At 45.2% G+C, this 26,626-nt stretch overlaps 1 long non-coding RNA gene across 1 annotated transcript in view; it reads left to right on the top strand.

Annotated features, from left to right (window-relative positions):
* Nucleotides 1-1,541: 1,541 nt before the first annotated feature.
* Nucleotides 1,542-26,626, top strand: part of LOC134339456 (uncharacterized) — a 58,326-nt gene continuing 33,241 nt past the window's right edge. Inside the window, exon 1 of the long non-coding RNA XR_010016403.1 lies at nucleotides 1,542-1,659. This is a non-coding gene — a long non-coding RNA (uncharacterized LOC134339456). The remainder of the gene's footprint in view (nucleotides 1,660-26,626) is intronic.

Genomic DNA, 26,626 nt, shown 5'->3' with positions numbered 1-26,626 from the left:
ATCCTTTGGAGAGGTACCTGTCACATGGTGTGGCCTGTCTGAGTACTGCCTTCAGAATGACATGCAGCTCCCAGTGGCAAGCATTGGCCCACTGTTCTGCGGGGATTACCTGTCTTACTGGGACCTGTGTGTGGGACATGGTCACCTCCAGTCAGGGTGCACTCTTGCTGAATGGGGAAAGTGCTCTGGCTGCCTGAGCAGGTAAATGAAGGGTGGGGGAGGCTTGTGGCCAAAGCCTCTGGACATCCATTGCAACGAGTGTTGGGAGATTTGTTGAGTGTGGGACAATCCCAGCCGAGCTGACCCTTGCTCAACCAGAATCGCTCATTGGACCCAGGTCCTAAAACCCTCCACAGGAACTAGTTCTGTAGTACAAGAGTGCCCACATTGGTCTGCCTCTGGGCCTGGCCAGGCCCTGACAACAGGCTGTCGAGGCGTTTGATGTTGCAATGTTTGCCGAGCTAGGCAATTCGTTTGCAGATGTTTTACTAACAGTCAAGGTGACATCCTCAGTGCACAGTTGTTGGTGTTTCCCTCTGGGAATTCTCGCATTTATATTGGCCCCATGTGCTTGCCTCAGTCCTGAATGGCTATCCGTTTCAGTTGATCTTTGAATTCTATTGGCTCACATTTCTTTAGCTCTTAGGGGTTCGTAGATGGCATCTATTTCAATGTGTCAAACATCAACAGAAGAGGTAGCCAATCAGGACTGAGGCAAGCAAATCGGGGCCGATATAAACGTGAGTACTCCCAGAGAGAAACACCAACAACTGCCCACTGAGGATGTCACCTCGACTGGTGATCAAACGTATACAAGCTAATTGCCAAGCTCAGCAAATATGCAATAAACCCCCCTCATCCCTGTCTTGTCAAAGACTTCCATGAAAAGTAACCAAGAGAAAATCTGCAGATGCTGGAAATCCAAATAATACACACAAAATGCTGCAGGAACTCAGCAGGCCAGGCAGCATCTATGGAAAAGAGTATAGTTGACATTTTGGGCGGAGTCTTGGCCCGAAATGTTGACTGTGTTGGCCATTTTGGATTTAAAATATGGAAGAAAATGTTGAGCTTGAACGGGTCAAGGACAGTGGAAGCAAACAGATCAATTGTCTTTGTTCCTGCCATGTGCATGGAGATGGAGGCTGCCATTTTGTGGAACTGTTTACGCCCTCCATTTTGTGAGATGAAGTTGCTTTGCTTTCAGTGTTTTAAAGTCGACACAATAATGTTTCAAGTAATCTGCTGGACTGGAGATCATTTCCAAATAATTTATTTGTGAGGTGTTCTTTGTTAGGGTTGATGCCTGCCTGGAATGTTTCGAGCTGGTTACTGAAGAGAGCGAAGAGCCATAAATTATCGACTGTCACTTGCTGGGAAGATGGCAATAAATGGATGCTGCCCTGGAGCAGAGCCAATAAAAAAGGTTTTAAAGGTCAATCAGATGATTTACAGCTAAAGACACTGGAATGCAATATTTGATTTCGTAAGGAACGAGTATAAAACTGGACTCTTGGAGTGTGCTGTCAGTGATAACTCTCAAGAGAATCACCATCGCAAGGAAGAACCTCCACGCCAGGGGCTGGGAGAAGAAAGCGTCAATTATCTGGCCAGTGGAGATCCCTTGTTTCAGTGTTATAAATTGGGCTAGTGGTCTGAGTGAGTATTGGCACAGAGGGAACAGTACAATTTATGTTCTAAGTTGTTGGCCTGGAGTCAACATAGTTACATTGTTGTTTGTGCAGAGACAATGAAGTGTGAGCTTTGATTAACTACGAGCTGTGTAGTGAGTTTCCTAACCTAGTTCTGTTAACGAGTGGTCAACAGACTACTCTTTTCCATAGATGCTGCCTGGCCTGCTGAGTTCCTCCAGCATTTTGTGTGTGTCACTTCCATGAAGTAAAATGGAACACCCTCTTCATCTTTGGTCTCTTGTATGGATGGGGAGACAGGGAGGGAGGAGAATGCCGTAGTAAACCTGCTCCTAGGGCTGTCTATGACTGCTGTCCGCAGGGCCTGGAGAAAGGCAGCACATGGTTCTGCACAGTCTGACTGCCTAGCAAAGTTCAGGGTTCTACGTCCATGCCTAAAGAACACATGGTGTCCTCGGCTAACAAGGAGGTACTTCAAGACCGTTCCACACCATAGGGGATAAATACTCACTCACTCTATCTCATGTTCTTGATATTTATTCCATATTTGGTTATTATTATTTTTCCTTTCCTTTATATTTGCATAGTTTGCATCATTTGCATATTGGTTGCTGTCTGTCCTGTTGTGTGGGGCCTTTCATTGACTCTAATGTGTTCCCGAAAGAAGATGAATCTCAGGGTTGTATATGGTGACATAAACTGAATGTATTTTGATAATAAATTCACTTTATTATTCACTTTATAAAACTTCAATTTATAGTTGCTTCTTTTATTGTTAAATAAAGAGACAGGTTAGATGTTAAACTCCCTCTATATTGTCTCATCAAATATGTCCAAAGTAGGAACATTAGCTCCTGTAACATAATGACATTTTCTGAATACGATGCCTCTAGTACATTTTGGACAAAAAGAAGATCATGACTTCAGGGACTTAGAATAAAGGGTCTCCAAGTTGGGGTCTTGGACTGAAATCCTGCTTTCCTATTTGGTTTCACCTCTGTAAAGCAATAGAAACTAGCACACCAGGGCTGGTCAACCCATTGATTGTCATTTAAGTTGTTGACTAACCTCTTTAAAGAGATTGCACACTCCATAAAACAAGGCTTAGATAAGGGTCTTTCTGGATGGCCTTGTCAAAAGCTTCCCAGCTGGGTACTGCACAGTGTAGGCACCCAGCAGAATCCCATCTGTCTTTCCACCCTTCAGAAACCTTCACCGAGCCCTCTCCTCTAAGATCCTCTCAGCATTTCACTTCCTTATGTTCTCTGTGATGCTGGAAGTGGTGGAGCAAAGGCCCAGCTATCTTGGACTTCATATACAGGGCGTACTTGGGAGGCCCATCGGCTGGTCTGTCCGAAAATATCTGAGCAGACATTGATTCATAAAGTTTACAAATTTATAGGAGCTCTCTTCCCTCTCACAGATGCCATAAAGGTTGGTAGTAGTATGGATAATGTGGAAGCTTGTTGGTTACAACAGGATATCAACAGAATGCAGAATTGGGCTGAGAAGTGGCAGATGGAGTTTAGTCCGGAAAAGTGGAACATCAAGCTAGAGGGTGAATGGCAGGATTCTTACCACTGTGGAGGAACAAAGGGATCCTGGGGTCTATGTCCATAAGTCCCTCAAAGTTGCAGTGCTAGAATGGTTAAGAAGGTAGATGGTGTGCTGGCCTTTATTAGTTGAGGGAATGAGCTCAAGGAACACGAGGTAATGTTGCAGCTCTATAAAATTCTGGTTAGACCGCAGCTGGAGTATTGTGTTCAGTTCTGGTTACCTCCTTCAAGGAGGAACGTGAAAGCTTTAGAGAGTGTGCAGAGGAGATTTACCAAGATGCTGCCTGTATTAGCGAGTATATCTTATGAAGAAAGGTTGAGCCAGTTAGAACTTTTCTCTTTGGAGCAAAGGAGGGTGAGAGGTGACTTGACAGTGGTGCATAAGATGATATGAGGCATTGATAGGGTAGAATTTTTTTCCCAAGGTGGACATAATTTTAATGTGGTTGGAGAAAAGAATAGGGGCAAAAGTCAGAGGTAAGTTTATTTTTACACAGGAAGTGGTGTGTGCATGGAACATGCTGCCAAAGATGGTGATCAAGGCAAAATAGGAACCAGCCATGGTCATTTAAGAGACTGTGGATGAAATAAAAATGAAGGGCAATGCAGGACAGAAGCATTAGATTGATCTTGGAGTAGGATAGAAAGTTGGCACAACATTGTGGGCTGAAGGGACTGTACTGTGCTGTATTGTTCAATGTCTTTTCTGTCTATGAACTATTTTCATTCTCTACACTAACAGTCCTGCAGCATGACGAACCTGGACTTTCAATGTAATTCACTGATGAGATGGATTTGCACGTGGGTTCTTGCCCACTGGGTCTCCAATCACTTGGGGCCCTTCCTAATACTACTACTACTACCACCATGTCGACTCAGACCTAGGCGTTCCCAATACTAACTAGGAGAAATTTCCAGGAATTTCCATCACATTGGTCATAGACGGACTAGAACTTTCAACCCAGATTATCCTCCATGCTGAATAGGAATAGACTCACCTTGAATCTCAAATTTCTGTAGTTGAAAGAAACAGGACAGTTTTAAAATGGTAAACACGAGGAATTCTGCAGACGCTGGAAATTCAAGCAACACACATCAAAGTTGCTGGTGAATGCAGCAGGCCAGGCAGCATCTCTAGGAAGAGGCACAGTCGACGTTTCGGGCCGAAACCCTTCGTCAGGACTAACTGAAAGAAGAGATAGTAAGAGATTTGAAAGTGGAAGGGGGAGGGGGAGATCCGAAATGATAAGAGAAGACAGGAGGGGAGGGGTGGATCTAAGAGCTGGAAAGTGATTGGCAAAAGAGATACCAGGCTGGAGAAGGGAGAGGATCATGGGACAGGAAGCCTGGGGAGAAAGAAAGGGGGAGGGGAGCCCAGAGGACGGGCAAGGAGTTAAAGTGAGAGGGACAGAGGGAGAAAAAAAGAGAGAGAAAAAAAGGGGAAATAAATAAACAAGGTCATGTTTATGTCTCATATTTATAGCTCTGCCGCATTTTGTGGGGGCAGCGTGCTTTAACTTTGAGAGGGACACCTTTGAAATTTTCAGTGTGCAACCAGCAGAGCCCAGAGGTAATTTTAGCCCAAGATCTGTCTAATGAGTCAGTGTGGATTTCCCTAGAGCAGACGAGGCCAGAAATGAACGCATTCTGCCGACAACCTCCTACCTGCCTCCACCCCCTCACCCCCGAAATTAAATGTCAGACTGTGTCTGTGGTCGGGTAATTCAAATTCCTGGAGATGACCATTGATGTGTGAAAGCAAATTATCTCATCACTAGGAAAGCCCAGCAGAGTTTGTTCTTTCTACATCAGTTTGGGAAATTTGACACCTCAGGGCGAATTTTGACTCTGCCGCCATTGAGAGTGTAGTGATCACTTTTAACACTGTTTGGTTTCCCACCACTTCCTCCCTCTCCAAGTGTGGGTTGCAGTGAGGGGTCCGTACAGTTCAGATCACTGGCTGTCAGCTACTGACTTTAAAAGACTTGCTCATCTCTAGAGCTAAGAAAGGAGCTGAAAAAGTTTCTGCTAACTCCACCCACCGTAGCAGTCACCTATTCACCAAATCGCCACCAGGGAGACACTGCAACCCATCACCACCAGGACTACATGTCACCTCTGAAGCTTCTTTCCTGATTCTCTACAGAACTCACTCAGCTGTAATACCCTAGATATCCCTGCACAACATCCATTAAATAGTCTTTCTTGCTGTCCTTGTTCTGTTGATAATTATTGAGTCTGTTTGTAGGTTCACATTTATTTAAGTTTGATTATTGACACTTGCACACGTGACCATTCTGCTAATTATTGATTGCTCATGGCTGTTTGCACTATTGTCTTGTAAACTGTTGGTTACTTTTGTGGTGTCTGTTACAGTATTGTCTTGTGTTTTATACTTGGCACCAAACCACAATCATATCTGGCAATAAACTGATTCTGATTCTGATTCTATTTACAGTTTCATTTCCAGTGGGAAGCCTCGTTGTCTCTACCCTCTGCTCCATGTTCCCCTCTCCTTCCCTCACGCCTACCCAACCACTCGTGACTGACCCTCACATTGTCTTTCCTTCATGATATATGGATTTTGAAGATGTTTTTGGGGAGAGCAATTGATGGGGGGAACTGCCTGGAGTGTGAACTGATGGTTAACTTGGATATCAAAATTCAAAGTACAGTTATTATCAAAGTATATATACTTTATACAACCTTGAGATTCATCTTTGTCTCGGCACCCACAAAACAATGAAACCCAATAGAACCCATTAAAAAAAGAAGACAATCAAATGCCCAATGTGTAGAGAGGGAAAGAAACAAATTTTGCAAACAATAAAAGTAAACAAATAGCATTCAGAACTGAAGTTCATGAAAGAGAGTCTGTGGACGCGAAGCCAGCCTTCACTGCTGCCAATTCAGGAGCAGACCACAGCCTCAGTTCAGCGCAGAGCCGAGTCAACGTTGCTAAGTGGTGGGCTGAACTGGCCTGTCCCTCGCCTCTGGTCCCGACTCCCTGACCTTTTGAAATGGGCCTGGTGCTTAAGTTGTCCAAACCTCAGGTTGTTCCTTTGCATCGGACCCGGGCCCTCGTGCTTCGATACGCTCTCGGCCCGGAGCCTAAGCTCCCAACCATACAATGTGGTTCACAAATTTCAGGAATCGGGAGAAGGCTGCTCCTATGGCCAACACTTGGACATCATCATTTAATTGACAAACTGAGAAAACTCTCTGATAATGAAACATTTGACAGCTCTGGGTAGCTGTGCAGTAAACAGAGGCAGAAAGAACGTTAGGAACCGGTCACAGAATGGAAGTTGCTCGTCCTGTTTCTGACAATGCAAAACCTGTTAGAACCTCTTGTCATCAGGCCAAGGTTCACTGATGAGCAGGGATGCAAATAGAATGCAGTAGCATAGGAACCCCTTCCCAGTCCTCTCCTCCACCAAACAGAACAACATTACACAGCTAGATGGTGACAAAGAAATCCAATAGTATCCAGGATATCTTCAAGGAGCAATGCCTGAAAAAGGCAGCGCCCATCATTGAGGACACATCACCCAGGTCATGCCCTTTTCTCGTTGTTACCACCAGGAAGGAGGTACACATGTTCAATGATTTAGGAACAGCTTCTTCCCCTCTGACATCAGATTTCTGAATGGACATTGAATCCATGAACTTTACCTCACGACTTCTTAATCTCTATTTTATATATATACGCTCTGTAATTCACAGTTTTTTTCTCTCTATTATTATGTATTGCATTGTATTGCTGCCGCAAAGTTGACAAATTTCCTGACAGTGTTGGGTGAGTGAAGTTGAATGAAGTTATCCCCTCTGGGTCACCTGCCTGTTGATTGAGGGGTGATATCTGTTCCTGAACCTGATGGTGTCAGACCTGAGGCTCTTGTACCTTCTTTCCTGATGGTAACAGAGAGAGGAGAGCAGGGAAAATAGAGTTGTGGGGAATAACCAGATCAACCATGCTTAGTAAGTGGCCAAACATCCATTGAAGTGGAAAATGGTCAACTCCTGTTCTTACTTCTTGTTGTATAAACTCTCCTATGTTACCCTCTGTGTTCATTGTGTCCAGGTAGCCATTACAACGTCCAGGTCCCATCAAGGGCTCAGTGCAATCATTCCTCCAACAGCCCCCACCCAGGGCTCAATGATGAGGGTAATTACCCTCCCTTCCCCACCATCCGTCCTTTTACCAGCTGAGTAGAAGAGTAGGGATCTCATGTCACAGCTGTAGCTGGAGAGTAGAGTGCAGTTCCAGTCGTCATGTGACAAGAAGAACATAGTAGCATGCGAAGGCGACCAGGAGAGAATCAGAAGGACATGGCCCAGAATGGAAGGCTGTAGTTATAAAGGGAGCACACACAATGTGCTGGAGGAGCTCAGCAGGTCAGGCAGTATCTATGGATGGGAATCAACAGTCAACGTTTCAGGCTGAGACACTTCATCAGGGTCTCTTCTGTCTATAGTTATAAAGGGAGATTGAATAGACAGGATTGGTTCTCACTGTAATGGAGGAGGCTGAGGGGTGACCTTATAGAATTTATAAAATTACGGGGATATAGATACAGCACTGTGCAAAAGTCTTAGGCACATATATATAGCTAGGATGCTGAAGAGTTTTGCACTGTACTGTATTTGTCAATGTAGAGCAGAGAGCGAGTTCGTAAACTTGGTGGGAGCATAGAATGTTGGGAACGGTGGCGATGGAGAACTGTGGGAGGGGTGTGGTACAGTCAGCAGAGAACGAGCGCCAGAGTTTGGAGGGTGCTGCAGATGCAGGCACATCCTGCCCTGAGACACCAGGCAAGGTCATTTGATTCCAAACAATTGGTTTATTGATCATTACAGAATGTTTCTCTGGTGCTTCCTGCTCCCTGCCCTCTCCCTTCCCCTTTTCCCAACCATGATTCCCCTCTCCCTGCCCCTTTCCCACTCAGTCCACAATAGAGGCCCATATCAGAATCACGTTTATCATCACGCACATATATCATGAAATTTTGTTTTTGCAGTGGCAGCAGTAGAGTGCTGTACATAAAATTACGATAACACTGTGCAAAAAATCGTAGGCACCCTAGCCATATGTATGTGCCTAAGACTTTTGCACAGTACCTTTAGGTTGATAGAGACCTTTTCCTAGGGTGGGCTATGTCTAAATTTAGAGGATATAGCTTTAAGGTGAAAAGGGAGAAATTCAAGAGCCAGCTATATCATATGATTTGTTCATCATATTAGCAAGCTGTACCATGCGTTTAAAGTTTTATGAATAAGTGCCTGCAGGTCCAGTGGTTTTGCACCCCCTCCCTGAAGTTTGGATAAATTATGTAGTCTTGCAGCATGGAAACAGGCCCTTTGGTCCAAATGGCCCACATCAACTTGTTTGGCCCAAAACATTCTAGACCTTTCCTGTCTATGTACTGTACCTGTCCAACTGTCTTTTAAAAGTTGTTATTGTACCTGCCCTCACCAGCTCATCCCATATACATCACATCCTCAAGGTTCTATTAAATCTTTCCACTTTCACCTTTAACCTATGCCCTCCAGATCCTTTTTCACTATGCCCTCTAGTCCTCTAGTTCTTGCTTCACAACAATGAGAAGAATTTCTGGAATGAGGAGAGTGGTGAACTGCTGTGTGGCTCGCTGTGGCAGGCGGGTAGGCCTTTGCTTCGTGTGATGTCCCTCTCTTTCGATGAGTGTTGATGATATTGTAGGATCATAGTTCTGCGTTTATATATTGGACTTTTGCATTTATGGACTGTGGACTTTTTCAGACTTATGGTTTTTATATTCTGTGTTGCATTCTAACCGCGCGTTCCTTTCCCGTTTTGTTGTGCGAGGGGAGGGTGTTTGGGGATTGATGTTCTGTTGTGTTTTGTGAGCTTCTTTTTGAGGGGAGGGGGTTGTTCGGAGGGGGGGAGAGGGCTTTTGAAAGGTTGATGATCGGGATGCCATTCTGTTTTGTATAGGGGATGTGGGTTTGATATTTCTCTTTCAATGACTTTCATGTTCTTTCTTTGGTTCACGACTATCTGGAGAAGAGGTTTTCAGAGTTGTATACGGATACATGCTTTGATAATAAGTGAACCTTTGAACCTTTGAAGCTGTGGAATTCATTGCCAAAGACAGCTGCAGAGGCCAGGTCATTGGGTATATTTAAAGCAGAGGTTGATAAGGTCTTGATTAACATCAAAGGTTACAAGGAGAAGGCAAGAAAATGGCTTGAGATGAATAATATATCAATCGTGATAGAATGGTGGAGTAAACTTGACAAGCTGAATGGTCTAATTCTGTTCCTGTGTCTTATGGTCTTAGAAAGATTGAGTGAATCCTTGTCTATGCCCCTCGTGGTTTCATATTCCTCTTTAAAGTCACCTCTCTGTCTCCTGTGTTCCAAGAAAAAGAATCCCTGCCCTGCTCCCCCTCCCGGATTGAAGGCTTCTCCTGTGCTCCCTCCCCAGAGGAACCAATTCATACCTAAATTATATCAGCTTGTGACTCACTGGCAACGTGCTGTTGAAGGTTTCTGCTCCCGTCTTCATTCTTCATATTGATAGCTTTTGTGAGTGTAAAGTGCAAATCATAAATAATTGACTAAATGTGGGTTTACAATGGCCCTGGTAAAGCTCAGTGACTGGCAGCTGTTGGCAAACAAAACAAAGAAAACAATTCAATAATTTACTCATTACACTTTTCCTGCTAAACGATCACTGCAAAATAGCTTCCCAGTCGCAGTTGAGCTTTTGAACTACTTGTACGACCTGGCATCTTTGTGGTGTGAGGGTTCAGAACGGTTATGGCATGGCATGGACAGGCCGAAGAATGGGGAATGACCCAATATTTGGCCATTGATGGAGCAGACTTGTAGGCAATTTGGCGCGTCAGAACTGAGACAAAGTGAGCAGAAGTGGCTCAAGACAAGGCGGAGCCTAGGTTTGAGAGCAATGAAAGAGCTGAGATTTAATTAAATTAAGCACCGAGCCAAGTTGGAAAGGTTGGGTATGGGCTGAACTGAGGCGCCGGGGCTCAGGCCCGAGAGAATTTGAAGTGGCAGGGCCCAGCTCTGAGAACAAGGAACGATCCAAGGTTTTGACGACTTAAGCACCGGGCTAGATTGAAAAGGTTGGGGTGTTTGAGCCTGAGGCGAGGAATGGGTCTGCGAGTTTGACTCATCTCTGCTGGTTCCTGAATCGTCTGCAGACTCTCTTTCACTAATTGAATTGAATTGAATCAACTTTATTTCTTACATCCTTCACATAGGTGAGGAGCAGAAATCTTTATGTTACATTTCCATCTGAATGTGCAATGTGAAAATTATAGCAGTTTGTAATAAATAGTATGTACAATAAGATATACAACAGAATATAGCACAGAAATACAATATAATCAGTGTGAATTTATCAGTCTGATGGCCTGGTGGAAGAAGCTGTTCCAGAGCCTGTTGGTCCTGGCTTTTAATGCTGCGGTACCATTTCCTGGATGGCAGCAACTGGAACAGTTTGTGATTGGGGTGACTGAGGTCCCCAATGATCCTTCGGACCCTTTCTTACAGATCTGTCTCTGTAAGTGTCCTGAATAGTGGGAAGTTCACATCCACAGGTGAGCTGGGCTGTCCGCACCACTCTCTACAGAATCCTGCAATTGAGGGAGGTACAGTTCCCATACCAGGCAGGGATGCAGCCAGTCAGGATGCTCTCAATTGTGCCCCTGTAGAAAGTCCTTAAAATCTGGGGACTCATGCCGAACTTCTTCAACCATCTGAGCTGGAAGAGGTGCTGTTGTGCTTTTTTCACCACACAGCTGGTATGTACAAACCAAATGAGATTCTCAGTGATGTGTATACCGTGGAACTTGAAACTGTTCACCCTCTCAACCCCAGATCCATTGATGTCAATAGGGGTGAGCCTGTCTCCATTCCTCCTGTAGTCCACAACCAGCTCCTTTGTCTTTGCGACATTGAGGGAGAGATTGTTTTCTTGACACCACCATGTCGGGGCGTTGACTTCTCTGTAGGCCACCTCGTTATTATTTGAGATAAGGCCAATCAATGTAGTATCATCTGCAAATTTAATTTGCAGGTTGGAACTTCAGTTCTGAATGCTATTCACTTACTTTTATTGATTTTCTCTGCAGATTGAGTGACGATCTTCTGTTTTACTGGGTTCTATTGTTTTCTCGTTCTGTGGCTGTCTGTAAGGAAACGAATCTTAAGGTTGTATAAAGTAAACATACTAGTGTACTTTGAACATTGAACATTATCTATTTATAACCAGAGATATATTGATTCTATTATTAAACCCTGAAAGATTCCACACCACCATTGGCTTATGTCCCTTGGCCTGTTACCACTTTTGGAGAATCAAGGAACAACTTTATTTGCAATACACGTTTACATGTACAGTGTTAGGAGTTTGATGTGGTTTGTTGGCACCTCAAGCAACAAGAAACAACATTCAACAATTCTAAAGAATAAAGAGCCACATAAAAATGGATAAATAATTTATAAAATAAATAAAAAGGAACCAAGCATACTAAAATTGTCACTGTCACTTTACATTAATATCATCTTTCAATCATTGAAACTAATCAGGAAAGTGATTGTTGCTGCTGAATATTCATCAGCTGTTTATGATTCATCCTCCCTCAGGCCATGTTAAGACGTTGGCCAGTGCATGTTTAATATTTCAGTATCAGACACTTTCTCACAGTGCCGGATCACCGGGACAGTCATGGTGAAGTCTTGAATCAGTCTTTTTCACATTGCTGAATTCATAAGATTGTCTTTGTTGGACTGCATTAAGTTTATCACGAGTAAACTAACCATGACCCCAATGCAAGCTAACCAAAGTAGGTCAGCTCATATGTGGGAAAAAGCCACAAGAGTCTTGTGAAAGCAGCTTTTTAATTGCGCAAACAAGTAAAATTGTCCGAAGAATAAACAGCCAAGGACAGCAACATTACCTAAACCTCACCTGCTCCACTCCCAGCCACTGATTTCTCTGATCTCTCGAATATTAGTAAAATATATTGACTTGGAATGCATTTACTGCAGATGTATTTTCACAAAAGAGAATGTAGACTCGAGTGTATTACACTTACGGGAATACATGCCGGTGTGTTTAAATAGAAGACTGGCCTGACATTGAACTCAAACACTCGGCTGTCTCTTCTGCATTTTATTAGGTGAAGGTTGAAAGAACAGGGAGCTTATAGCCTTGTGAGATGGGAAGAGAGCATCAGCCCCCTGCCCCCTCATCGCCCTACTATGGTAATAAAGTGTCCGTCTCCCTGATCTTGCCCAATGGAAGAGCCCTGATCCATGATCTTGCCCAATGGAAAATCCCTGCTTCCTGATCTTGCCCAACGGAAAAGCCTGTCTCCCTGATCTTGTCCAATGGAAAATCCCTGCTTCCTGCTCTTGCCCAATGGAAAAGCCCTGATCCTTGATCTTGCCTAATGGAAAATCCCTGCTCCCTGATTTTACCCAATGGAAAATCCCTGCTCCCTGATTTTACCCAATGGAAAAGCCCGGCTCCCTGATTTTGACCGATGGAAAATCCCGGCTCCCTGATATTGGCCAATGGAAAACCCTGCTCCCTGATTTTGCCCAGTGGAAAAGCAGAAGGAAAGACTAATCCAGCCACCTGAAGACCTACCAATAGACAATCCCTTAGGAGAATACGATACTTGACCTGCGGGATCGTAATACTATCGTCGGTCAACTGAAAGGTCCAGCAAGTCAGGGGAGATTCATGTGGTGCCCAGCCACAAAGGAGGAGACCCCTACTACAACAAAGTAAATACCATTATGTTAGTTAACAGATCCTCTGCAAGTGATGTTTATTATGTCTAATCAGTTTCCATTTTATGCCTGCTGTGGTGTGATTGGCGATCAGCGTGATAGGGAAAGGCCCTGACAGTATAGAGATGACCAAGCCCTGAGCGCGTTATGAGCTATTACTGAAGGTGAGATTTCTACACAATCTTTTTGTATGTTCATTCAGCTTCTGGCAGCTGGCACCTCACGTACCACATCTAATGAAAAACCAAACATAGAACATAGAACATAGTGCAGCACAGTACAGGCTCTTCGGCCCACAATGTTGTGCCGACCCTCAAACCCTGCCTCCCATATAAGCCCCCACCTTAGATTCCTCCATATACCTGTCTAGTAGTCTCTTAAACTTCACTAGTGTATCTACCTCCACCACTGACTCAGGGAGTGCATTCCACACACCAACCACTCTCTGAGTAAAAAACCTTCCTCTAATATCTCCCTTGAACTTCCCACCCCTTACCTTAAAGCCATGACCTCCTGTATTGAGCAGTGGTGCCCTGGGGAAGAGGCGCTGGCTATCCACTCTATCTATTCCTCTTATTATCTTGTACACCTCTATCATGTCTCCTCTCATCCTCCTTCTCTCCAAAGAGTAAAGCCCTAGCTCCCTTAATCTCTGATCATAATCCATACTTTCCAAACCAGGCAGCATCCTGGTAAATCTCCTCTGTACCCTTTCCAATGCTTCCACATCCTTCCTATAGTGAGGTGACCAGAACTGGACACAATACTCCAAGTGTGGCCTAACCAGAGTTTTATAGAGCTGCATCATTACATTGTGACTCTTAAACTCTATCCCTCGACTTATGAAAGCTAACACCCCATAAGCTTTCTTAACTACCCTATCCACCTGTGAGGCAACTTTCAGGGATCTGTGGACATGTACCCCGAGATCCCTCTGCTCCTCCACACTACCAAGTATCCTGCCATTTACTTTGTACTCTGCCTTGGAGTTTGTCCTTCCAAAGTGTACCACCTCACACTTCTCCGGGTTGAACTCCATCTGCCACTTCTCAGCCCACTTCTGCATCCTATCAATGTCTCTCTGCAATCTTCGACAATCCTCTACACTATCTACAACACCACCAACCTTTGTGTCATCTGCAAACTTGCCAACCCACCCTTCTACCCCAACATCCAGGTCGTTGATAAAAATCACGAAAAGTAGAGGTCCCAGAACAGATCCTTGTGGGACACCACTAGTCACAATCCTCCAATCTGAATGTACTCCCTCCACCACCACCCTCTGCCTTCTGCAGGCAAGCCAATTCTGAATCCACCTGGTCAAACTTCCCTGGATCCCATGCCTTCTAACTTTCTGAATAAGCCTACCGTGTGGAACCTTGTCAAATGCCTTACTAAAATCCATATAGATCACATCCACTACACTACCCTCATCTATATGCCTGGTCACCTCGTCAAAGAACTCTATCAGGCTTGTTAGACACGATCTGCCCTTCACAAAGCCATGCTGACTGTCCCTGATCAGACCATGATTCTCTAAATGCCTATAGATCCTATCTCTAAGAATCTTTTCCAACAGCTTTCCCACCACAGACGTAAGGCTCACTGGTCTATAATTACCCGGACTATCCCTACTACCTTTTTTGAACAAGGGAACAACATTCGCCTCCCTCCAATCCTCCGGTACCATTCCCGTGGACAACGAGGACATAAAGATCCTAGCCAGAGGCTCAGCAATCTCTTCTCTTGCCTCATGGAGCAGCCGGGGGAATATTCCGTCAGGCCCCGGGGACTTATCTGTCCTAATGTATTTTAACAACTCCAACACCTCCTCTCCCTTAATATCAGCATGCTCCAGAACATCAACCTCACTCATATTGTCCTCACCATCATCAAGTTCTCTCTCATTGGTGGATACCGAAGAGAAGTATTCATTGAGGACCTCGCTCACTTCCACAGCCTCCAGGCACATCTTCCCACCTTTATCTCTAATCGGTCCTACCTTCACTCCTGTCATCCTTTTTTCCTTCACATAATTGAAGAATGCCTTGGGGTTTTCCTTTACCCTACTTGCCAAGGCCTTCTCATGCCCCCTTCTTGCTCTTCTCAGCCCCTTCTTAAGCTCCTTTCTTGCTTCCCCATATTCCTCAATAGACCCATCTGATCCTTGCTTCCTAAACCTCATGTATGCTGCCTTCTTCCTCCTGACTAGATTTTCCACTTCACTTGTCACCCATGGTTCCTTCACCCTACCATTCTTTATCTTCCTCACCAGGACAAATTTATCCCTTACATCCCGCAAGAGATCTCTAAACATCGATCACATGTCCATAGTACATTTCCCTGCAAAAACATCATCCCAATTCACACCCGCAAGTTCTAGCCTTATAGCCTCATAATTTGCCTTTCCCGAATTAAAAATTTTCCTGTCCTCTTTGATTCTATCCTTTTCCATGATAATTATAAAGGCCAGGGAGCAGTAGTCACTGTCCCCCAGATGCTCACCCACTGAGAGATTTGTGACCTGACCCGGTTCATTACCTAGTACTAGATCTAGTATGGCATTCCCCCTGGGTCGGCCTGTCCACATACTGTGACAGGAATCCATCCTGGACACACTTAACAAATTCTGCCCCATCTAAACCCTTGGAACTAATCAGGTGCCAATCAATATTAGGGAAGTTAAAGTCACCCATGATAACAACCCTGTTATTTTTGCACCTTTCCAAAATCTGCCTCCCAATCTGCTCCTCTGTATCTCTGCTGCTACCAGGGGGCCTATAGAATACCCCCAGTAGAGTAACTGCTCCCTTCCTGTTCCTGACTTCCACCCATACTGACTCAAAAGAGGATCCTGCTACATTACCCACCCTTTCTGTAGCTGTAATTGTATCCCTGACCAGTAATGCCACCCCTCCTCCCCTTTTTCCTCCCTCTCTATCCCTTTTGGAAAGCGGCCAGAGCGTGAGTGGGCCAGTGAAGGAGTGGAGCTTTGAGGCTTTGACTCGAGAGGCTTTGACGAGAAGAGGCGGAGGACAAGCTAGCTCGCAGTTAGTTTTTACAATGTCTCCTGAGATGGTGATGTGCCTCTCATGTGAGATGTGGCAGTCTTGGGGGAACTCCCCTCTCCCGCAGAGTCACATCTGTCAGAAGTGCATACGGCTGGGCGATCTGGAAGACCGTGTAAGGAATCTGGAGCAGCAGTTGGATGACCTTCGACTCATAAGGGAGAATGAGGCAGTCACAGATGAGAGCTACAGGGAGGTAGTCACACCTAGGCTGTCGGAAGGAGGTCGTTGGGTGACAGTCAGAGGGGGGAAAGCGAAGGTGAGCAGACAGGTAGTGCAGAGCACCCCTATCGCCATTCCCCTGAATAATAAGTTTACCATCCTGGATACTGTTGGCGGGGACGACCGACCAGGTGTGAGCCACGGTGGCAGGGCCTCCGGCACTGAGTCTGACCCTGTGGCGCAGAAGGGTGGGATGGAGAAGAGGAGAGCTGTCGTCATTGGAGACTCTATAGTCAGGAGAGCAGACAGGAGATTTTGTGGACATGAGAAGGACACCCGCATGGTTTGTTGCCTCCCGGGTGCCAGGGTCTGGGATGTCTCTGACCGGGTGCACGACATCCTGGTACGAGAGGGAAAGCAACCAGAAGTCGTGATACATGTTGGGACCAATGACATAGGCAGGAAGAGGGATGAGGTCCTGAAGTGTGAGTTTCGGGAATTAGGCAGAAGGCTGAAGAACAGGACCTCAAGGGTGACGTTCTCAGGATTGCTGCCAGTGCTACGTGACAGAGATGGTAAGAATTGGAGGAGATGGCAGTTGAATGCGTGGCTGAGGAGTTGGTGCAGGGAGCAGGGTTTTAGATTTTTAGATCATTGGGATCTCTTCTGGGGAAGGTGGGACCTGTACAGATTGGATGGGTTGCACCTGAACTCGAGGGGGAGCAATATCCTTGCAGGTAGGTTCGCTGGCATGGTTCGGGAGGGTTTAAACTAATTTGCGAGGGGGATGGGACCCAGAGCGATAGAGCAGTGAAAGAACTGCATGGAGTAAAGCCAGATCTAACATACAGAGAGGCTTTGAGGAAAGAGAAGCAGAATAAACAGTATAAAGACAGTAAGGGCTGAAATGTGTGTACCTCAATGCAAGAAGCATCAGGAACAAAGGTGATGAACTGAGAGCTTGGATACATACATGGATTTATGATGTAGTGGCCATTACAGAGACTTGGCTGGCACCAGGGCTGGAATGGATTCTCAATATTCCAAACATATTTTTAACTTTCGCATTGGCTTTAATATCATTTCCTGCCAACTATCTATTTCACAGTTACGCAGAACTATGCTCCTACTGTGAAACATATGCAGAGTCTCATTGGTAGAACTTTTCATGTCCAATTTCTCTCTTATTTCTCACTTCAAAGATGTTGACCCTAATCGGGGTGCATGTTCCCACAGAGACCGACCTTGAGTGCAGTACACATCTTCCATCACTAACCCTCCTTAGTGTCACAGACACAGATACTTCCACTCAGTAACAGAAGAGGTTCAGCAGATGCTGGAAATCCAGAGCAACACATGCAATGTGCTGGAGGAACTCAGCATTTCAGGCAGCATCCATGGAGGGGAATAAACAGTCGACGTTTCAGACCAAGACCCATTACCGATATTGGAAAGGAAGGGTTCTGGCTGCTTTTCCCTTCCTTTCCAATCCTGATGAAGGGTCTCAGCCTGAAATGTCAACTGTTTATTCAATTCCATAGAGGCTGCCTGAATTGTTGAGTTCCTCCAGCATTCTGAGTGTGTGCCCTTCCACTCATTTATGAATCCTACAGACTCTAGCTCACCCAGAGTGCCATCACACAGATACCAAGCCTCACTGGGCAGAGGTCCCACAAACACTGTCCTCCTCCTGGGGTACCAGTTTCCCAGATGCTGACAATCTCTTGAGTACAGACACAGACACTATATCTCCCTGGGGTTAGATGCCAAGGACACCAACACTGTCTGGGGTACATTTCCACAGAAAGAAACTTTTAATAATGTACTAGTCCTACACAGATTGACACACTTATGGTCCCAAATACTCTGAACCCCTCTGAGGAACAGACCACATACACCGATGCTCCCCGAGTATCAGTCTGGAGCTTGAGCCTAATGTTCAGTGATCGGATGGTCCTCGGGTTGATGCGGATGACCAAGGCCCGAGGGTCGATTGGATGTTGAGACACCCTGAAGCCCTGATTCTGCGCATCTTTGGAAGTCCTCTGGAGAAGTCGAAGGGACAATATCTGTGGCTCCAAGGCGGTCTGCCCTGGGGTTGGAGAACTGTCTAAGTGCACGGGTGGGTGGGCGGGATGGAGGAATGGACCTTGTTCTGCTGTTGCTGCTTTGTTGTGTTCTGCGTTGTTCTGCCAAGCATTGTGGAATGCTATGTTGACACCAGAGTGTGTGGTGACACTTGTGGATTGCCCCAATGATGCATTTCCTTGTACAGACCATAGAAGAGTGCTGCACAGGAACAGGCCTTCCGGCCCACAGTATTGTGCTGAACCAGCTAAAAAACCCCCACAAACTAATCCCACCTGCCTACACAATGTCCATATCCCTCCATCTTCCTTACATCCATGTGCCTATCCAAATATCTCTCAAAAGCCTCTAACGAATTTGCCTCTACCACCATATTCCAGCACATTCCAGGCATCCACCACTCTCTCCACATCCCCTTTGAACCTACCGCCTCTCACCTTCAATATATGCCCCCTGGTATTAAACACTTCTACCCTGGGGTGTATGGGGTGTCTAGGGAAGGGTAGCACCTCTGGTGGGGTGGGGCCTGACGTGCCATTTTTCAGGGCAGCTCATCCACCTTTGGTCCCCACCGGGTGCTCAGCTCTCACCTGTGGCTCCAAGTAGCTGTAACACGTGCAGCGGCCACACCCCGGTAAACCGTCTCGGCAGACGGGCCAAACCAGGTGAGGGTAGCCGACGGGTCTGCGACCCACGGTGAGGTAGGGGATTTGCCTGTCCCAGCGTGTGAAGTCTGGCCGTGGCAGACTGAGCGGAAGAGACCAATTAATGGTCCAACGATCAAGAAGGCAGGCCCAGCAGGCATTTGCGGAGCGCTAAGAGCACGACAAGGCACTTTGACATCCTGGTCATCCACTGCAAGAGGTGATGATCTGTTTAAACTCACCTGGCAGAAGGCAAAGGCAAACCACTGCTGTAACTTGCCATGAACATGATTTCCAAATATGTCAGAGCGGCGAGGAGGGAAATTGTCCACCAACTGGAAATTCCAGATGCGACCTGACGACGACCCTGGGAGAAAGATACTGTTCGCCTACTCTATCTATGCCTCTCATAATCTTATAAACCTCTCTCAGATCTTCCCTCAGCCTCCGCCACTCCAGAGAAAACAGCCCAAGTTTATCCGGCCTCTCATGATAGCACCTGCCCTCTAAGCCAGGCAGCATCCTGGTAAACCTCTTCTGCACCCTCTCCAAAGCCTCAACATCTTTTCTATAATGGGATCTTCTTGTAGCAACTTTTGGGCAGGAGATACAGAAGTCTGAAGTGTCACACCACCAGATTCAAGAACAGCTGCTTAGCTTCAACCATCCAGTTCTTGACCCAACCAGCATAGTCCAAACCGTTACCTCAATACAGCCACACTATGACCATTTTGATCCCTGTGCACCACAACAGACCCATTTCTGTGTGCTCTTTTGAGTGATTTTATATAATCTACATTTAGTTTGTGAATGCTGTGTCTGCAATGCTGCTGCAAGTAGGTCTCTCGTGGTACTTGTGCATACTGAGTATGTATGTACATAGGCACAGAGGCGTAGTGGTTAGCGCCTTGTTTTACAGTGCAGCTGTAAGATAAGCGTTTGATTCCTGCTACCGTCTCTGCATTCATTGACAGTGCTGTTTCCTCCAGGTGTCGGTTTCCTATGCAAAGATGCATGGTCAGGGCTAGTGAGCCGTGGGCATGCAATGTTGGTGCTGAAAGCGTGGCGATACTTGTGGGCTTCTCTGCACAATCCTCCCTGATTTGAATTGACACAAATGACACATTTTCACTGTTACTTTTGATGTACGTGTGACAAATAAATCTAATCTTCTAATATGGCAATAAACTCAACTTTGACTTTGAAGCATCTTCATGCCATATACTGTTGAGCCTCATCAGAATGTGATTGATGTGATCGATGTGATAGTCTCCCATTGATTATGGGTTCATTCCACTCAGTCAATCCTCATTAGAGAATCTCCTCAGCTTCTCCCATTCTAAATGAGGACACTCTTTGTTAAATATGAAGATGGAGATTGCACACTGTGTTCTACATCTTTTCAAAACCCTGTACATTTGCAACGAGACTTCTTTCCTTTACATTCCATCCCACGGCATTCACCTGCAGTATTGAGGGATGGGTTAAACTAACTCCATCACAGGCACGAGCCTCCCCAGCACACCACCTCCATCATGGGCACTAGTCTCCCCAGCATACCAGCTCCTCATGGGCACTAGCCTCCCCAGCACACCACCTCTATCATGGGCACTAGTCTCCCCAGCGTGGACAACCTTCAAAAGGCAATGCCTGAAAAAAGGCGGCATCCATCATTAAAGATCTCTGTAACCCAGGATATGCCTTCTCATTAGGAACAGCTTCTTCCCCACCGTCATCTGTTTTCTGAATGGACATTGGATTAACCCATGAACACTGCCTCACTATTTTTGTTCTCCTTTAGCACAAACTATTTAAGTAAATTTATATATATTTTTTTCTTACTGTGATTTACAGCTTTTTAAGTATCGTTCTGTAGCGGTTGTTCGTTGTGTCTGACTGTGACGGGAGGCCTGTGCAGGAGAGCTTTTAAAGTGGAAAAATCATTGCACTGGGACAGTTCCATTCTCTTGACCTCGGAGGTCTGGGTCCAGTGGTACGAGCAAGCATCTCAAGCTGGGGTCTTCCTGGGTTGTAGTCATGACCATAACGTCTTCTGCGAATCATTGCAGAATTGCCTTCCTGGCCATTGGATCTCACTGGAGATCTCATCTGCCCAGTCTGCCAGAGCTGACTTCGCAGGCTAGGACAGGCATGAGCCTATCTCACCGGGGTATGAGGCCCGCCGGCTTTCTTCACTTGGTTTAGCCCACTTGTACCGGGGTGTGGCTGCTGTGGCATGCAAAAACAGCTACTTGGAGCCACAGGTGAGAGCTGAGTGTCCGGTGTGTGCATGAGGTGTCCATTCTGGGACAGCTCACTCACCTTTGCTGTTGCAAAGCAACAAATTTCACGACATCTGTTAGTGACATTAAACCTGATTCTGAGGTAACTTTTTTTTCGAGTGGCCCAGGCTCCATAAGCTGAAAGACCTTGTGTACTGTGAAATCTCTCTGAGCCTACATGTGAGAATACTTAAGCCTGCTGCACCATCAGTAACGATCGACCTTACCTCATATTGGAGCCGCAGGGTAGCATTAGCGGCTGGCACAGTGCTTTGCGGTACCAGCAAGTCAAGTTTAATTCCTGCCACTGTCTGTAAGGAGTTCGTACATTCTCGCCGTGACTGTGTGGGTTTCCTCCCGCAGTCTAAAAGGTGTACCCATTAGTAGGTTAATTGGTCATTGTAAATTGTCCCGTGATTAGGCTAGGGTTAAATTGGGGGATTACTGGCTCGAAGGGCCTGAAGGGTCTGCTCTGCGCTGTATTTCAATAAATAAGCAAACAAACAAGCACAGAAACAAACAAATAAATAAATAACTTATATATATATATATATATATATATATATATATAATTTTCTGCTATTCTATTGAGGTGTTTGTCCACACTGTCTTCCATCGGTCATTTGCTTGACCACTTACTTTGTCCTCTGTGGACACAGTTTTGTTTTTACAATTTACTTTATCCTCTACCCCTGAGGTTTTGCCACTTGCATAGCTCTCTGAGCTTAGGAGCTGCCAGGAAGCCCACTTGGACTGACTCAGGATAAAGCTACCCGTGAAAGGGCAGATATATTTGGAGAGAGGGGTTGGGGGAGTAGGGTTGTGAACACCGATTCCACAGATGCTGGAAATAAAGAGCAAATCACATATAACGCTGGAGGAACTTGGTAGGCCAAGCAACTTTTAATAAATAGTCAACTTTTCAGGCCAAGATCCTTCATCGGGTCTGGAAAGGAAGGGAGAAGATGCCAGAATAAGAAGGAGGGGTGAGGAGGGGAAGGAGGGCAAGCTGGAAGGTGAAAGGTGAAACAAGGTGGGTGGGAGGGGGGGATGAAGTAAGAAGCTGGGACGTGATAGGTGGAGAAGGTAAAGGGCTGGAGAAGATGGAATCTGATAAAAGAAGAGAGTGAACCATGGGAGAAAAGGTAGGACAAGGGGTACCCGGCGGAGGTAATAGGCCATAGAAGGAGTCAATCACTAGCTTGACCAGTTATAGTGCTCTGAGTAGTCAGCAAGGAATTCATAAGCACCCTTATTAAACATTGGGTTACTCAGTTGTAGTCACTTCAACACTCACTGCGATTTCTACATCACTGTTCTTCTCAGGTAACAGTTGGTGGAGGCTGGGGCCCAGAGTCCAAAGCAAAGAAGGAGGCAGGCTGTGGAACCATATTGGCTATGGAACTAAACAAGGAGATATGTTGCTCAATATCTGCTTACTAGGCAATGTCAACACACTAAAGGATAGCATTAGAATTAGAATCATGATATGATATGGTTATTAAAGGGCCCATTGTAATTCACGTATTTTTTATGACTTCTCTGGACTATGGGACTGAACATGGAGATATGTTGTTCAATATTAGACCATAACACCATAAGACATAGGAGCAGAATTAGGCCACTCAGCCCATTGAGTCTGCTTCACCAGTCCATCATGGCTGATTTATTTTCCTTCTCAACCTCATTCTCCTGCCTTCTCCCCATAATCTTTGACACCCTGATTTGTCAAGAACCTATCAATCTCTGCTTTAAATATACCCAATGACTTGACCTATACAGCCGTCTGTGACAAAAAATTCCACGGATTCGCCACCCTCTGGTGAAAGGGTTTTACCCCACCTCTGTTCAAAATGGACATCCCTCTATTCTGAGGCTGTGCCCTCTCTGTAGGACATATCCTCTACATATCTAGGCCTTTCAATATTCAATATGTTTCGGTGTGATTCCCCCTTCATTCTTTTAAACTCTAGTAAGTACAGGCTCAGAGCCATCAAATGCTCCTCATCCGTTAACCCTTTAATTCCTGGAATAAATCTCATGAACCTCCTCCGGATGCTCTCCAATGCCAATACATCTTTTCTTAGATAAGGGGTTGTAATCTGCTCACAATGCTCCAAGTGTGCTCTGACCAATGCCTTATAGAGACTCAACATTAGATCTCTTACTAGAGCAAACACGAGGAATTCTGCAGATGCTGGAAATTCAAGCAACACTCATCAAAGTTGCTTGTGAACGCAGCAGGCGAGGCAGCATCTCTAGGAAGAGGTACATTTGACGTTTCGGGCCGAGACCCTTCGTCAGGACTCCAATGCTTTGCAGTACAGAAGACCGGAGTTCAAATCCTGCCTCTGCCTGTAAAGTGTTTGTATGTTCTCCCCGTGGCTGTGTGGGTTTCCCCCAGGTGCTCCAGGGTATCCCATAGTCCTAAGATGTCCTTTGTATTCTAGTAGTCTCAAAGTGAATGTGAACATTGAATTTGCTTTCCTCACCACCGACTCAACCTGCAAATTAACCTTTAGCGAACTCTGCACCTCAGATTTTAGAATTTTCTCTCCATTTAAAAAATATTTATTTTACCAAAGGGCATGACCATACACTTCTGGACACCGTATTCCACCTGCCACTTCTTTTCCCATTCTTCTAATCTGTTTTAAATTCTTCTGTAGCCTCTCTACCTCTTCAAAACTACCTGCCCTTCCACCTATCTCCATATCATTCACAAACTTTGTCACAAAACCATCAATTCTGTCATCCGTTATTGACATATAACTTAAAAAGAAATGGTCCCAATAATGACCATTGTGGAACGCCATTAGTCACTGCCAGCCAACCAGAAAAGGCTCCCTTTATTCCCACTCTTTGCCTCTTGTCAACCAACCAATGCTTTATCCATACTAGTATCTTTCCGGTAATACCATGGGCTCTTAGATTTTTAAGCAGCCTCATGTGTGGCACCTTGTCAAAAGCCTTCTGTAAATACAAGTACACAACATCCACCAATTTTCCTTTGTCTATCCTGCTTGTTATTTCTTCAAAGAATTCCAACAGATTTGTCAGCCAAGATTTCTCCTTTAGAAAGCCATGTTGACTTTGACCTATTTTATCATGTGCCTCCAAGTTCTTCATAACCTCATCCTTAATTATAGACTTCAACATCTTTCCAACCACTGAAGTCAGGCTAGCTGGCCTATAATTTCCCTTCTTCTGCCTCTCAACCTTCTTAAAGAGTGGAGTGACATTTACAATTTTCCAGTCCTCCGGAACCACTCCAGAATTTAGTGATTCTTGAAAGATCATTACTAATGCCCCCACAATCTCTTCAGCTACATCTTTTAAGAACCCTGGGGTGTAGTCCATCTGGTCTAGTTGACTTATCTACATTCAGACTTTCCAGGTTCCCAGGCACCTTCTCCTTAGTAATAGTAATGATACTCACTTCTGCCCTCCGATGCTCTTGCATTTCTGGCCTATTGCTCGTGTCTTCCACAGTGAAGACTGACACAAAATACTTAGTAAGCTTGTCCATTTCTTTATTCCCATTATGACCTCGCTAGCATCATTTTTCAGCAGTCTTCCTTCTCAGTCCTGTAGAAGGGTCTCAGACCGAAACGTCAACTGCTTATTCATTTCCAAATCTGCTGCTTGACCCACAGAGTTCCTCCAGCACTGTGTCTGCGATGCATTAAGTTTATCTTTGAATTGAGTCTATCGACTCCTTGGTCAACACTTTGACTAAATATTGAGTTAGGTGCTTCACTTTAAGTTGGGACATAGCCTCTCTGTGTAAAACTTGTCAGTTGGATGAGATTGCAATATGGTTGAAAAACCTTGCCACATACGTTCCGTTATCAGAGTATTTCTTCATGACGTTGGAATAGTATGATCAATGCTGACGAGCAGAAAGAATTGAAGATTCTCGTACACAGTTCGTTTCTCCCTCAGTGCCGCATTCTTATGAGACAGTGCTGTTTCTTGGATTGCTGCGAGCTGCTCTGTAACTTGGTTTCAGAATTGTAATGCACTTAATGAAATATCCTCAGGCTCTCTGTAGATAAGATCCTGATCCACCCGTTCTTCCCTTTCACTCTAATGAACCACTAACCATGCAGCACGCAACACAAGGAGAAGTATCACGGTTTGAACGTTTCCCCCTCTCTGAGTTGTTCCACATAACAGAAAGTAGTGTTGGAGAGGGAATCTCTAACCGATATTAGGCTTACATAATATGTAGTGTTATGTAACAGACAGGCAGATAGGATTCCTGAGATTTAAAAACCTCAAAAGGGAACAGTTTGAGGGAAATGATACCCAGGCCTCAGAAGGTCTGAGTCACATCATGAGCTTCGAAGGACGATATTCCAGTTTGTCAATGATGTGCTATATTTCTGCAGAAAATTAAATAGAGTGGGCTATTGTTGGCCAGGGAGTGGAATGGTGGAACTGGAGGGTAGCCAACAACAGTTCATCCAGATATCTGAAAATAGGTGATGGTGACTCCAAGCGAAAATAAAAACTCAGATCAAAATTTGCAAATGAGGTTGGAACATGGTCTTGTTTTATTTGGGAGATGCTGATAAGACAAGGACTGAGAGTAGGATGAAACAGCACAGTAGCGTAGTGGTTAGCACAACGCTTTACAGTACAGGCGACCCAGGTTCAATTCCTGCTGATGCCTGTAAGGAGTTTGTACACTCCCCCTGTGACTGCGTGGGTTTCCTCTGGGTGCTCCGGTTTCCTCCCACAGTCCAAAGATGTACCAGTTGGAAGGTTGATTGGTCATTGTAAATTGTCCCATGATTAGGCTAGGGTTAAATCAGGGGATTGCTGGGTGGCGTGTCTCAAAGGGCTGGCAGGGCCTACTCTGTGCTGTATCTCAATATACACAGGTCTATGGTAGCCGCCATGTTCTTGGGCCTACACTCATCTCTGGAGCATCTGGACAGTAAAGACACCAATGTTAGATGATCATTTATTGACTATATCTCTGCCTTCAATAATATTTTTCCAGACAAACTCATCTCAAAAGTCTTAAACCTGGGAGTCTAAGCCATAACTTTGACTTTCTGACCAGCAGATCACAGTCAGTAAGGATAGTGGCAATGCCTCCATCGTGTTTATCCTCAACACTGACACACTCACTCTACAGGTACAACTATGTGGCCAGATTCTGCTCTATTTCCTTTAAGTTTCCAGACAGTCCCATTGTATTGAGGCTTATCTCAAATAACAGTGGGCTATTTGGACTGAGATACAGAGTTTAGTAACATGTTGTCATGATAACATCCTTAATGTCGGCAGAACAAAAATGCTGGGCGAGGGTGTGGAGAGTTTCATGATGCTCAGAATAAACATTATCAAAAA

Source organism: Mobula hypostoma, chromosome 29 (genome assembly GCF_963921235.1).
Source record: "Mobula hypostoma chromosome 29, sMobHyp1.1, whole genome shotgun sequence".
Taxonomy (NCBI): domain Eukaryota; kingdom Metazoa; phylum Chordata; class Chondrichthyes; order Myliobatiformes; family Myliobatidae; genus Mobula; species Mobula hypostoma.
This window is presented reverse-complemented; position numbering and strand designations above follow the sequence as displayed.